This window comes from Oncorhynchus mykiss, chromosome 9, assembly GCF_013265735.2.
Source record: "Oncorhynchus mykiss isolate Arlee chromosome 9, USDA_OmykA_1.1, whole genome shotgun sequence".
NCBI classification, from domain to species: domain Eukaryota; kingdom Metazoa; phylum Chordata; class Actinopteri; order Salmoniformes; family Salmonidae; genus Oncorhynchus; species Oncorhynchus mykiss.
Window position 1 is genome coordinate 20,494,649 of NC_048573.1, and position 13,005 is coordinate 20,507,653.

Genomic DNA, 13,005 nt, shown 5'->3' on the forward strand with positions numbered 1-13,005 from the left:
CGAATATCAAGCACAGATTCAGCTACTAAGACCAGGTTTTTTTTTAAACTGCTCAGGGATGTTACCATGAGGCCATTGGTGAATTTAATATTGTATGCAACAAGGCACTGAAGTAATACTGAAAACAAAAAACTTGCAAAGGAATACACTTTTGGGCCTAAATGCAAAGCCTTATGTTTGGGGAAAATCCAACAAAACACTTCATTGAGTAACTGCCTCCTTATTTTCAAGCAAGGTGGTGGCTGCATCATTGTGTATGCATGACATTGGCTAATACTGGGGAGTTTTTCCAGGTGAAAAGAAACAGGATAGGGCTAAGCATAGGCAAAATCCTATAGAAAAACCTGCTTCAGACTGCTTTAGACTGGGAGGGGAATTCACCGTTTGGCAGGACAATGACCTACAACACCAGCTCAACTCAACACTGGAGCTGCTTACCAAGAACACAGTTAATGTTCTTAAGTGGCCAAGTTAGTTTGACTTAAATCTGATTGAAATACTAGGTACGGCAAGACCTGAAAAGTGCTGTCTAGCCATGATCCCCAACATCTTTACATAGCTTGAAGAATTTAGAAAAGAATAGGCAAAAATTGCGCAATCAGGTGTGCAAAGTAGAGGGCTGCATTCAGTATGCGGGTCATTGACAGATCATTGCGGCTAGGTTGCCATTTTTCATTCTGAGGGGGATCAGAGACGACTTTGGGATAAAAAAAATACTTATGTTGTCCTGCAGATTATTTGCAAACGGTCATCTTTCTGCTTTGCATGGGTTGGCCTACCTATTGTATTAAAAGCACATATTTTTTGCATTATTCACACACCGAATTCGCTGCTTCAACTTCAGTTAATTAACTACCTCTCCTAGTATGTGGTCTCATTGAAATAGAGTGGGCTGCCTACATGGGTGGAGAATCACGTGGCAGTACATTTAAAATATGAAATTAACGTAAATATTCGTAGACTGTAGTTTACCAGTGTCGGTAAATAAATATTGATAACGGAAAGAATTGAAGGGCGCTTAACCAACGTGAGTCGAGTTGCAATCAAACATTTGTATCATCATCGAAAAGGAAAAGGCACAGGTTAGGCTACTATGGTGAGCGAATTTTCAATGAGTATTGATTCCCCATTTATTTGCCTCTGCCTGCAAAATCGTCCTCCTAAAAGGTAGGCTATGTCCTATAGGCCTGAGCAAAACGTAGCAAGTGTCACGGTCATCATTCAAGCTCCTTCCATTTCATTAGTCCTACGTGCGGGATCATGTGCACGTGTGGCCTCAATTAAATAGTTGGCTATAGCCTGCATGGGCAGAGAAGCACGGGGCAGTTATCTTTCCAAGGAAATGTTCTTCATAAATATGATTAGGCTATAGTTTTCTACATTGCCTAGAAATAAATATTGACCACCCCTATTTCTCTGTCTGAAAATCTTCCCACTCCTAAAAGGTAGGCTGTAAAAAATAACTCAAGAGAAAGGGCAAGTTTCTCCAACTCTGCTGTCTTCGAACTACATCTACCATATTGGCTGATATAGCCCAGTAATACAGATAGCCTAATATAATGGGCCACGCGAGAATCTGGTCATTTAACCCATTTCTTAAGTTATTTTTGCGCATTTGATATTGCCTATAGGACGCAAAATTCCAGGGACCTTGGCTGGCAAGTGAGCTGCGTCACATACGTCAAAAATAACATTGAGGGACTGTGGTTGGGTTTGAGACAAGTTCTGTGCGAGTTGGATAGAAAGCCATGCAGTGGGTGTGGTATGAACAGCTGTGGGATAAATAAATCAGTCCCGCCAGACCTCTATTGCAAGACTCAGGGAGCTGAATACTTATGCAACGAGAATGTAGGCCGTCATTGTAAATACGAATTTGTTCTTAACTGATTTGCCTATTTAAATAAATGTAAAAAACGAAAAATTAAAATCAAAAACGACTATTTTATTTCACATTTTTATGGATCTTTTTTTCATTATACATTTTTCTCCCACTTTGACAGAATATTTTGTGTAGATTGTTGTCAAACCGTGTTAGGACATGAACAGTTTCACTGCACTGGTGCAGCTGGTAAAACACACAGAGAAGGAGGTTGCCCACAATCGCAGGATTCAGAAGCACTTGGAATGGGTGTGATTGAATCATCCGCTGAGATGCACTCACTGAAAGATGATTTTAGGTCTTCTATGGAGGTGAGCTTCTTTCTGGTCCGCATCACATTCATTCTGTACATTCCATACCAACTTGGCACTAACAACACTGCATCTACATTGTTTTCATGTCATTTCAACATCATTTTGTCAATAATTTCAGTCAGTCATAGTATGTTGAAATGACAGAGTCCAGTATACCCCAATAATTTTGCTTTGTAAATGACCAGGTAGAATTTAACCCGTTAGTAGTACCTGTTACCTACCCAGACAGGTGAGGGTTAAAGTTTAAAGGACAAAGCCAATACCTTAAGGTCTCTATATTTCTATCATCAACTAGTTTTTCTACTATTTTAAGCCAATAAATGGACAGACATATTGTGTTATCTCTCATGGGAGTGACGTCACTGGAGCTACACGTGCAACTGGTGCATCTGGCCAACACATTTATCACCTGACCCGGAGCAGCACTGCCAGAGACCCTGACCCTTAACCTGCACAAATGGGAGACCTGGGTTCAAAGAGTGTTTGTTTTCCGGCAAATATTTTGAATGTTTGATTGGGCCTGGCCTAAAGTGCCAGATGGACGGGGTTTGTCATTTTGGGACTACTCCATTCGTTTCATTGTGCCAGTCAAGCTAAATCAAGCACAGCTCAAAAGAAAACAAATACAATTTGAACCCAGGTGTGGTTCATAGACACGTGACTCAATGAGGAATCTGAAATACTCTGGTGGTCAGACGGTGATGGCTAGAAGGGATATAGCTTTGTCAAACTGAAGTCAAAAGTTGAATATATTTGCATTTTAGCTAACCGTGACAATTTTCCTAACCGGCTACGTTAATTTTCCTAACCTGCTGTATGAGTTCTCCTAAACACTAAGTAAAATCTGACAAAAGCTGTATATCGGCAAGTACGACATCGTACCTTCTCCACTATGCAATCTGGTTTCCGAGCTGGTCATGGGTGCACCTCAGCCATGCTCAAGGTCCTAAACGATATCATAACTGTCATCGATAAGACAGTACTGTGCAGCTGTCTTCATCGACCTGGCCAAGGCTTTCGACTATCGATCACCACATTCTTATCGGCAGACTCAATAGCCTTAGCTTCTCAAATGACTGTCTCGCCTGGTTCACCAACTACTTCTCAGACAGAGTTCAGTGTGTCAAATCGGAGGGCCTGTTGTCTGGACCTCTGGCAGTCTATGGGGGTGCCACAGGGTTAAATTGTCGGGCAGACTCTTTTCTCTATATATATCAATGATGTCGCTCTTGCTGCTGGTGATTCTCTGATCCACCTCTACGCAGACGACACCATTCTGTATACACCTGGCCCTTCTTTGGACACTGTGCTAACAAACCTCCAAACGAGCTTCAACGCCATACAACACTCCTTCCATTGCCTCCAACTGTTTTTAAGTGCATGCTCTTTAACCGATTGCTGCCCGCACCTAGAATATGTGGACTACAACTACAAATACCTAGGTGTCTGGTTGGGCTGTAAACTCTTCTTCCAGACTCACATTAAAACCTCTTCGGGCTAGAGGGCTGTATTTTCATGTCCGGATGAAAAGCGTTCCCAAAGTAAACTGCCTGCTACTCAGGCCCAGAAGCTAGGATATGCATATAATTGGTAGGTTTAGATAGAAAACACTCTAAAGTTTATAAAACTGTGAGTATAACAGAACTGATATGGCAGGCAAAAACCTGAGAAATCCACACAGGATTTTATTTTATTTAGGTCACTCTTTTCAATGTTTTTTTTTTTTTATGTGGATCTAGATTTGTCGCACTTGCTTGCAGTTCCTATCGCTTACACTAGATGTCAGTCTAGAAATTGGTTAATGGTTTTCCTTAGAGAAATGAAGAAGTAGGACTGTTCAGAATGAGGGTCGAGTCTAGTGTACTGTTGTGGTTGGGGCGCACGACCTGAAAGCTCGCTCCACTTTGTTTTCGTCTGGTATTGAACACAGTTTATCCCGTCTTAAATGTTATTGATTATTTACGTTAAAAAATACCTAGTTGTATTAGGAACGTTGTTTGAAATGTTTGGAACAAGTTTACAGGTAACTTATTAGATATTTTGTAGTCATGTTGTGCAAGTTGGAACCAATGTTTTTCTGGATCAAACGCGTCAAATAAAATGGACATTTGAGATAACGGAATTTATCGAACAAAAGGACCGTTTGTGATGTTTATGGGACATTTGAGTGCCAACAAAATAAGTTCTTCAAAGGTAAGGCATGAATTATATCGTTATTTCTGAGTTTTGTGTCGCACCTGGCGGGATGAAATATGATTGTCTGTTTGATTGATGGGGTGCTGTCCTCAGATAATCGCATGGTTTGCTATCGCCGTAAAGCCTTTTTGAAATCTGACACATTGGCTGGATTAACAACAATTGTATCTTTAACTTCTTGACGCGCCCATCCCTTTAGCGGGATCATTTTCATCAACACCAGCTGAATTGCAGCGCGACAAAATCAAAATACTAAAAATATTAAATTTTTATGAAATCACAAGTGCAATATAGCAAACCACAGCTTCGCTTGTTGTTAATCCACCTGGCATGTCAGATTTCAATACAGCTTTTCGGCGAAAGCATAGCAAGCGTTTGTAAGAACATCTCTCTCAGTAGACAAAATATTAAACACTAGCAGCCATGTAGATTGGTCACGAAAGTCAGAAAAGCAATAGATTAAATCACTTACCTTTGATCTTTGGATGTTTGCACTCACAAGACTCCCAGTTACACAAGAAATGTTCCTTTTGTTCCATAGACTTTTTATATCCAAAATACCTCCATTTGTTTGGCGCGTTATGTTCAGAAATCCACAGGCTCGAGCGGTGACGACAGACAAATTCCAAATAGTGTCCGTAATGTCCACGGAAAATGTCAAAAGTTTTTTATAATCAATCCTCAAGTTGTTTATAAAATACATAATCGATAATATATCAACCGGGACTGTCGCTTTTTCAATAGAAGAGGGAGACAATGGCTGCCCCACTCTGTTGCGCAAGCAAAACTCTGCAAACACCCAGCTATCCACTGACGCCATGTTATCTTTCTTGCTCATTTTTCAAAATAAACGCCTGCAACTATGTCTAAAGACTGTTGACACCTTGAGGAAGCCATAGGAAAAGGAATCTGGTTGATATCCCTTTAAATGGAGGCAAGGCATCCAATGGAACAGAAAGCTTTCAGGAAAAACAGCACTTCCTGGTTTGATTTTCCTCAGGTTTTCACCTACAATATCAGTTATGTTATACTCACAGACAATATTTTGACAGTTTTGGAAACTTTAGTGTTTCCTATCCTAATCTGACAATTATGCATCTTCTCGTTTCTGGGCCTGAGAAATAGGCAATTTCAAATGGGTACGTTTTTTTAACCAAAAACAAAAATCCTGCCCCCTACACTCAATAAGTTAATTTGGTGTATTGCATGTGTGATTTCATGAAAGTTTAATATTTATAGTAATTTAATTTGAATTTGGCTCTCTGCCATTTCACAGGATGTTGTCGAGGGGTTCCACTATCGGAACGTCTAGCAATAACAGGTTTTAAGCATCTCCAATCCAAAATTAAATCTAGAATCAGCTTCCTACTTCGCAACAAAGCCTCCTTCACTCATGCCGCCAAACTTGCCCTCGTAAAACTGACTATCCTACTGATCCTTGACTTCGGCAATGTCATTTACAAAATAGCCCCCAACACTCTTCTCAGCAAACTAGATGTAGTGTATCATAGTGCCATCCGTTTTATTACCAAAGCCCCATATACTACCCACCACTTCGACCTGCATGCTCTTGTTGACTGGCCCTCACTACATATCCGTCGCCAAACCCACTGGCTCAAGGTCATCTATGTCTTTGCTAGGTAAAACCCCACCTTAGCTCACTGGTCAAAGTTTACCCCGAATCCAACACCTGCTTCTGCATTAATGTTCATATGTCCTTGAATACCTGTGTGCAGAGGCTGTTTCTGTCCTGTTACCTGTCTGTTCCTATTAAATGTTTGACTCCCCGTACCTGCTTCTCATCTCCGGCATCAGACCTTTCACATACAGTGCCTTGCGAAAGTATTCGGCCCCCTTGAACTTTGCGACCTTTTGCCACATTTCAGGCTTCAAACATAAAGATATAAAACGGTATTTTTTTGTGAAGAATCAACAACAAGTGGGACACAATCATGAAGTGGAATGACATTTATTGGATTTCACTTGTTGTTGATTCTTCACAAAAAAATACAGTTTTATATCTTTATGTTTGAAGCCTGAAATGTGGCAAAAGGTCGCAAAGTTCAAGGGGGCCGAATACTTTCGCAAGGCACTGTATCTATATTCCAAGCCTTAGATTAGGGTCTTGTTTATTTCAATTGACTGATTTCCTTATATGAACTGTAAAATCTTAATATTTCTGTTCAGTGTAATTTAGTGTACAGATGTATGAAAAGGAAACCAGTTTCTTGCCGACACAGCAAAACATATCCATGCAGTAACCAGCTAAATGCCCTCCTGTTGTGTATCAAGGCTATTTGCCAAGACACGAAGGCAGCTCCAACTTCATTAAAGTTTCACTTCATTTACCAGAGAACTTATTGGAATGTTCCCCTTTTTAAAGGGTCTCATCTTTTTGCAACTAAAATGGATGAATGGGTAAGAGACTTGTTAGTTAGTGGTTTACAGGTTGGTCTGTCAGAGCCTGGGGTGTGTTTGTCTCACTGAATGATTGGATCATAGGAGTGAAGTGAACAGCATTTTACTACTAAGTCATTTGGCAAACTACTGAGTTGCTATGGCAAACTTTCACAGAGATGCTATTTCTAGGTCCCAAGAAACAAAGAGATCTGCTGTTTGATCTGACAATTAATCTCGATGGTTGCAGTCTTCAAAAATAAAACTGAAGGACATCGGCGTTACTCTGGACACGGATCTCTCGTTTGACGAACATAAAATATATTAAAGAGCAGCTTTTTTCCATCTTTGTAACATTGAACAAATCTGAAACGTTTTGTCTAAAAACCAATCCATGTTTTTGTCACTCCAAGATCAGACTACTGAGCTTTTCCCCGGACCTGCTGTTTTCGTCACTCTCCTATCTATCTCTCCCCCTCTCTCAACTTCTCAATGCTCGGCTATGAAAAAGGAACTGACATTTACTCCTGAGGTGCTGACCTGTTGCACCCTCTATAACCACTGTCATTATTTGACCCTGCTGGTCATCTATGAACGTTTGGACATCTTGAAGAACGAGCCTTAATGGCCATGTACTCTTATCTCCACCCAGCACAGCCAGAAGAGGACTGGCCATCCCTCAGAGCCTGGTTCCCCTCTAGGTTTCTTCCTAGGTTCCTGCCTTTCTGGGGATTTGTTCCTAGCCACCGTGCTTCTACATCTGCATTGCTTGCTGTTTTGAGGTTTTAGGTTAGGTTTCTGTATAAGCACTTTGTGACAGCTGCTGATGTGAAAAGGGCTTTATAAATACATTTGATTGATAAAGTGGCATAGGAAAAACTGTTTGGTGTAGGAAGACTGCATAACTTGTTGTGACATCATGGGATTGATAAATAATGAGATTACGTGCTGCATAAAATGACTGCTAGCTTTGTTTGACATTTTGGCTCATTTTCAACGGAAAACAGTATTGGCAAATGCACCTCATTACCTTTAATACTGACCCAGGTCTGATGGGGTGAGAGTGAGTGAGGGAATAAAAAGTTAGCTGAAGTTAAGTTGTGTCTGTGTACGGATTTCCTACCTGAGAGGTGTGAGAGGGGCAGGATGGTCACCAGATTCCAGTGAGCTGGACGCTGCAGAAGACAGGGGTGGTTAGGTCTATTTTAGACTAGTAAACCTCTCGGTAACACTTAACATTAGTAAAGTGTTGTAATAACTGTTCTAAGGGTTGGATAAGGTTAGGGTTAGGACAAGGGTTAATGCTCAGTGTACAGTGTAACAATTACAATAATTGTTACACTGTAGTTACAGCAATAATGGTCAAAATATCCATATAGACAGAAATAAAACTCTGCCAAAAAATACCATTAGGTCTATTAGTCGTATTAAATAAACCTCAATAGTTAACACATTTAAAATACCCAAATGCAGAACAAAGGGATGATTTTGAGGGACAGTATAGCCGACATTAAGATTTTTTTGTCAGCAAGAGCATGGAGACACACACAAGTTTGACAAAATCAACATATATGTTCAGTTTAATACGGCTATTTATTGACGTTTGTAGCTCTTGGTCAGAAAATATTGTACAAATGTGATTGTTTCGCGTCGCCTATCGCTGCTCAGAATATCTGATCTAAAAAAAATTGGAGAAGTGCTTAACATCACCAGTACCACATCCTCTGATTCAGAAATAATCACAATAATACATACCAAATGTAGGCTCGTTGTATTCGGCTCTCTGGAAAGTTTCACTGGAAGGCAGAATCCATGCTACGCAGTGAAGGTAACTCATGGACTATGTGACAGACTATTTATTGTTGAAGTGTGTCCTCTGTGGTTTTGTTAAATCGGTTTGTGCAGCTCGCAACTCCCACTTGGCAGCTCACAATGAAAATATTAAGCGGTGTTTCGCCGAATAGACAGCACACGCGCATGGGCAGCAGCAGCTCAGCTGATTGACATGAATCGTCTAAACAACACCATAGGCTACACATACCACACCTAGGCTACATTATGTCAAACGCTATCGTTGGAAAATGACACATTTAATTGCCTACTATTCATTCCAGACCTTATTTTACGGTCCAACATTGTCCGTGATAAGACAAGTCTCAGAAATCCCATACCTAGGGCAACAGCATGTGCATGCTGGAACATTGGTAAAATTGTGGTAGGTAACCCATCTGTCTATAAACTATGATAAAACGGTGTGATCTCAATTTAAATTATTTTGGAATTATTTAAACACTTTCTGGTGATACACTCTGGTGGCGGTGTATATAGCCTACTAGCCTACACATGGGAATCGTTAGGAATATTTTAGTTGGTTAGCATGTGCTCAAAGCTCACTGCCGCCTTCTCCACTTCTGTATCATAGGCTATGCGCTACCCTTATCCTGTATATCCTTATTCACTTTCAAGCGTTTAATGAAAATACAACAGACATAGGCAATGCAATTGAAAACAAGGAACGTGCATAAATAGAAACCCTTTTTTTTAAATCAATGAAGCCAGCAGGCTTAGCTTGCGTGAGTTCGAGACACTTGCACGGTCTTAAAAAAAATAGTTTTACCTGTAGCCTAGTTTTCCACCTGATTTCAGTTACTTTTCCGGCAACATGTTCGACTATAGCCTAACACATTCGTCTCTTGGTAGCCTATTGGCTATAACCACGAATGCAACTGTAGCCAGCAAGCACATCGTGTATACGCTAATGTATGCTGATGTGCTCTTAACCTATGGGCTTCCCATATAGGCCTACTACAGACATGCAATTTATGCAGTAGCAGTTGACATGTTTGCAAAGGGCGTCTGCATAGCCTCCAGCTAGCTGGGCCATTCCTATATTGCAGTGCCTTCTCTGTCCCCAGGAAATCACACTTATTTAGTGTAAAATGTGGATTCCAAAAGGCTTTACATATAAATGCAGGTGTCCTTTACCTTAAACACAAAAATATGGATATGGAAAGGGAACTTAATGCATTTTGGATGTAGCCGTTTGTTCCCGGGTGTTATTCATCAACTTCCACGAGAAATATAAGCCTTAAATAATAACAGAATTTAAAAATTATTTTATAGTCCCAGTTAAACTCTCTCTCATCAGTAACGTTTTTTCATTACTATTGTATTTATTTTTTAATTTAATATTGTGTCCCTGATATGACTGACACAACTATTGCTACTAACCCGGTATGGGTTGATTCTTTAATTTCGTTGATTCATGGAGCGGAAGGTAGTGGTTAGTGTTGGGCCTGTAACCGAAAGTTTGCCAGATCGAATCCCCAAACTGACAAGGTAAACAATCTGTCGTTCTGCCCCTGAACAAGGCAGTTAACCCACTGTTCCTAGGCCGTCATGTCATTGCAAATAAGAATTCGTTCTTAACTGGCTTGCCTAGTTAAATACATGAATACAAAATTCCAGTCATCTCTTCAACACGTTTATCATAGGATGTGTTTTAAAATTGCCAGGGTGTCGTATTACGAGCAACAATGCCATAAATTAACCGACTGTGTTGGCTCGTATGGTTCAGCCTTTAATGAATGGAAGAAAAACGCGCAACGGCGTTTCTCAAAAGCGCGCCTTTGTAGGGGGCCTTGCGTTAATGTAAGGTTTTACGTGCCAAACACTGAAAAGACACACCCTATCCACTCAGCCCTATAATTAAGTGGACACTTCTGATGAGGTATCATGGCGTCTGACGAATATACACTTGCAGGGCAAGGAAGGAATGATTTTTAAATGGACCACACTTGTCTGGAAATTCGTTACTCGTTCATCCCGCGATGATTGTGTTTTCAGCCATTGCTTGTGGGTGCTTTTTATGCGCTATAGTCAATTATGAGTGCATTATATTACATATAATTATTAATGTACGCCTTGATAGCTAGCAAATTAATTAGATAACTAATGTTAGCCTGCCTAGCTGTAACTTCTGAAGAAGGAAAATGTTTTATTTATACAATTTACAAAATATTACCAAACAAAAACATATTTACAGTTTAAGTATTAGTAAAATGTCTAACTTATTTGCATTCGTTTTTACTTACACTTGTATGTTGACTTCTCCTTTGGTGTTTTTACGTTTTCTCTGACTTTACTTAGCGGATGTACAATCATCGCGAATTGAATTATGGGGAGTTTCAGGCCTCTGCGTGAACATAATTGTACACTCGCAAAGCCGAATAAAAACGAGGGCTTAATCATTTGGACCACCCTCCTAGATGGCAACGGATTCCCCCAAGGTCATAAGGCGAGGGTAAGTGGACAAGAGTATGTCTTAAGTGTTTGGACCGCACATAGGTCAACAATTATACAGTGCGTTATTAAAGTCATGGGTAAAAAAGCTTATTGAAATGTATGGATTATGTGATAGAATTCTGAAATGTACAAAGTATTGAGATGTTTTCATGATTGAAAATTGTTTCCTATAGTAATGATAAACATTTGTCGAGACTTGAAGTTTCATCAACCAACCAACAAACAAACCAATTGTGGCGGTTTTGCTTAGAGTGAGTAGACAGCTATGACCGGAAGTGACTTTTTGTAGTAGGTTAGGAGAACATTTTAGCTAAGCCTAACCCTTTTCGTAACCTTAACCTAAGTCTCATAACCTGCCACGTTAATTATCATGACCTACTGCATAAATTCTCCTAACCTGCTATGAAAAAGTAACTTCCGGGTTGTTGCTGTACTCCCTCTAGTCAGAACCGCGGTTAATTCGGCCCATTATGTCCTGTGCTATTGGGAAAAGCATGCACACACACACTTCTCCCAACATCACAATCAACATGTTGATTTGCCTCCCAGAAATATAATTAACATTTTCACCTGTGCCAATTAGGCTTCAACTCTGCCAATACAATGAGCAATGCAATTAACAGAACAGAGATGACAATCAGCCCTGGTTATGGAGCATAGAATGAATGATGAATTCATACATCGCCTGCTGGGGCACAACTTTCACTGGGGACGGGGGGGAAACATTTGAAATCGCATTTTTGTCCCGTTTTATCATTGGAATGTGATGCAAAGCAAGGCAACGGTGTGCTTTGGGACCATGCAGACGCCTCCGAGCAGTCGGGTAGGCTGTTTAGTGTTTATTCAACTGGATTAAAAAAAGATCAAAACAATTATGTCCCTCCCACTTCTAAAACCAAAGTTTCTCCCCTGATAGCCTGTAACTTATGATACAAGCATTGAGGTGTGAGGATGCTGCCAGTGTCAAGAACTAATAGGGTCCAGCAGATGAAATGCCTGTTGATTTACAGATAGTAGGCCATGTCATGTCAGTGATTTATCATAGAGATCCTATGAAATGACTAATTCCTAATTCAATGGTGATGCTCTCGTTGGTGGAAAGGCTGGGGGGAGTGGTTGGAAAGTCCCCTCTCGTTTCCAACGCTTGTCTAAGTAACTGCCACTTGTCCTCTCTGCCATTCCCTCGCAGACAATGGCCGTCTGCAAACGTAATGCATCCTCCTTCCTCAAAGGAGAGCATTGGAGGAGTGGATCCAAGGTCCCTTCCTTGGACCACATCCTCCAATGCGCTTTGATAGGAATTGAGGAAACAAGGACGGCGGCAGTGGTCACCAACATTTGCTGAGTCAAGATCACTTTCGCAGTCAGAAAGCAAGACAAGATCTCTCAGATTTTTTTTTAAACCATGACTTACATTTTTTTTATAACATTAGCCTAATACAAACAGTTCTGTAGGAATGAGGTTTGTGCAGTGAGCCTAATACATTATCACAACATATTGGCTCAATGCCTGACCTGCCAACATTGTTCCTCTCAGACCATATTATATTTCAAAACTCAAGCTTTGATAACTAAATAGATCAGTTGGTGTAGCACTTGCGAGGCACAGCTGAACATAAATTGAAATAATTAGCACATAATTCGCTTTTTTATTTTACTGGACTGATGGTACCTGCATCTGACTGTCATGGTGCTTTCAAGACCACTGGGAACTGGGGAAAAAATGAAGTCAAATCATGACGTCAGTGATCTTCATGTCGGAAACATGAACTCGATTATAAAACGGCAGCTGTTTGCTGTATTATTTGACAGTCTCTCTGTGGTCATGGTTTTAAGTTTTTCAATCTTAAGCAGGCTAGTATCTAACTTTGCTGTGCCCTGCGTCGACTGCCAGCACAGTAGGCGCACTGGATT

General features: G+C 40.5%; 1 protein-coding gene across 3 annotated transcripts in view; it reads right to left on the minus strand.

Moving 5' to 3' along the window:
• Window positions 1-11,011, minus strand: part of slc16a13 (solute carrier family 16 member 13) — a 43,865-nt gene extending 32,854 nt beyond the window's left edge. Inside the window, exons 1-2 of one of the 3 annotated variants that reach the window (XM_021615062.2) lie at window positions 10,881-11,011; window positions 7,910-7,961 (exon numbers count right to left, since the gene is read on the minus strand). The gene's annotated coding sequence lies outside the window, so the exon portion shown is untranslated. Of the gene's footprint in view, window positions 1-7,909; window positions 7,962-8,541; window positions 9,321-9,403; window positions 9,564-10,880 lie in introns of those variants that run through there. The other 2 variants (XM_021615061.2, XM_021615060.2) reach the window with 2 other exon arrangements.
• Window positions 11,012-13,005: the final 1,994 nt, after the last annotated feature.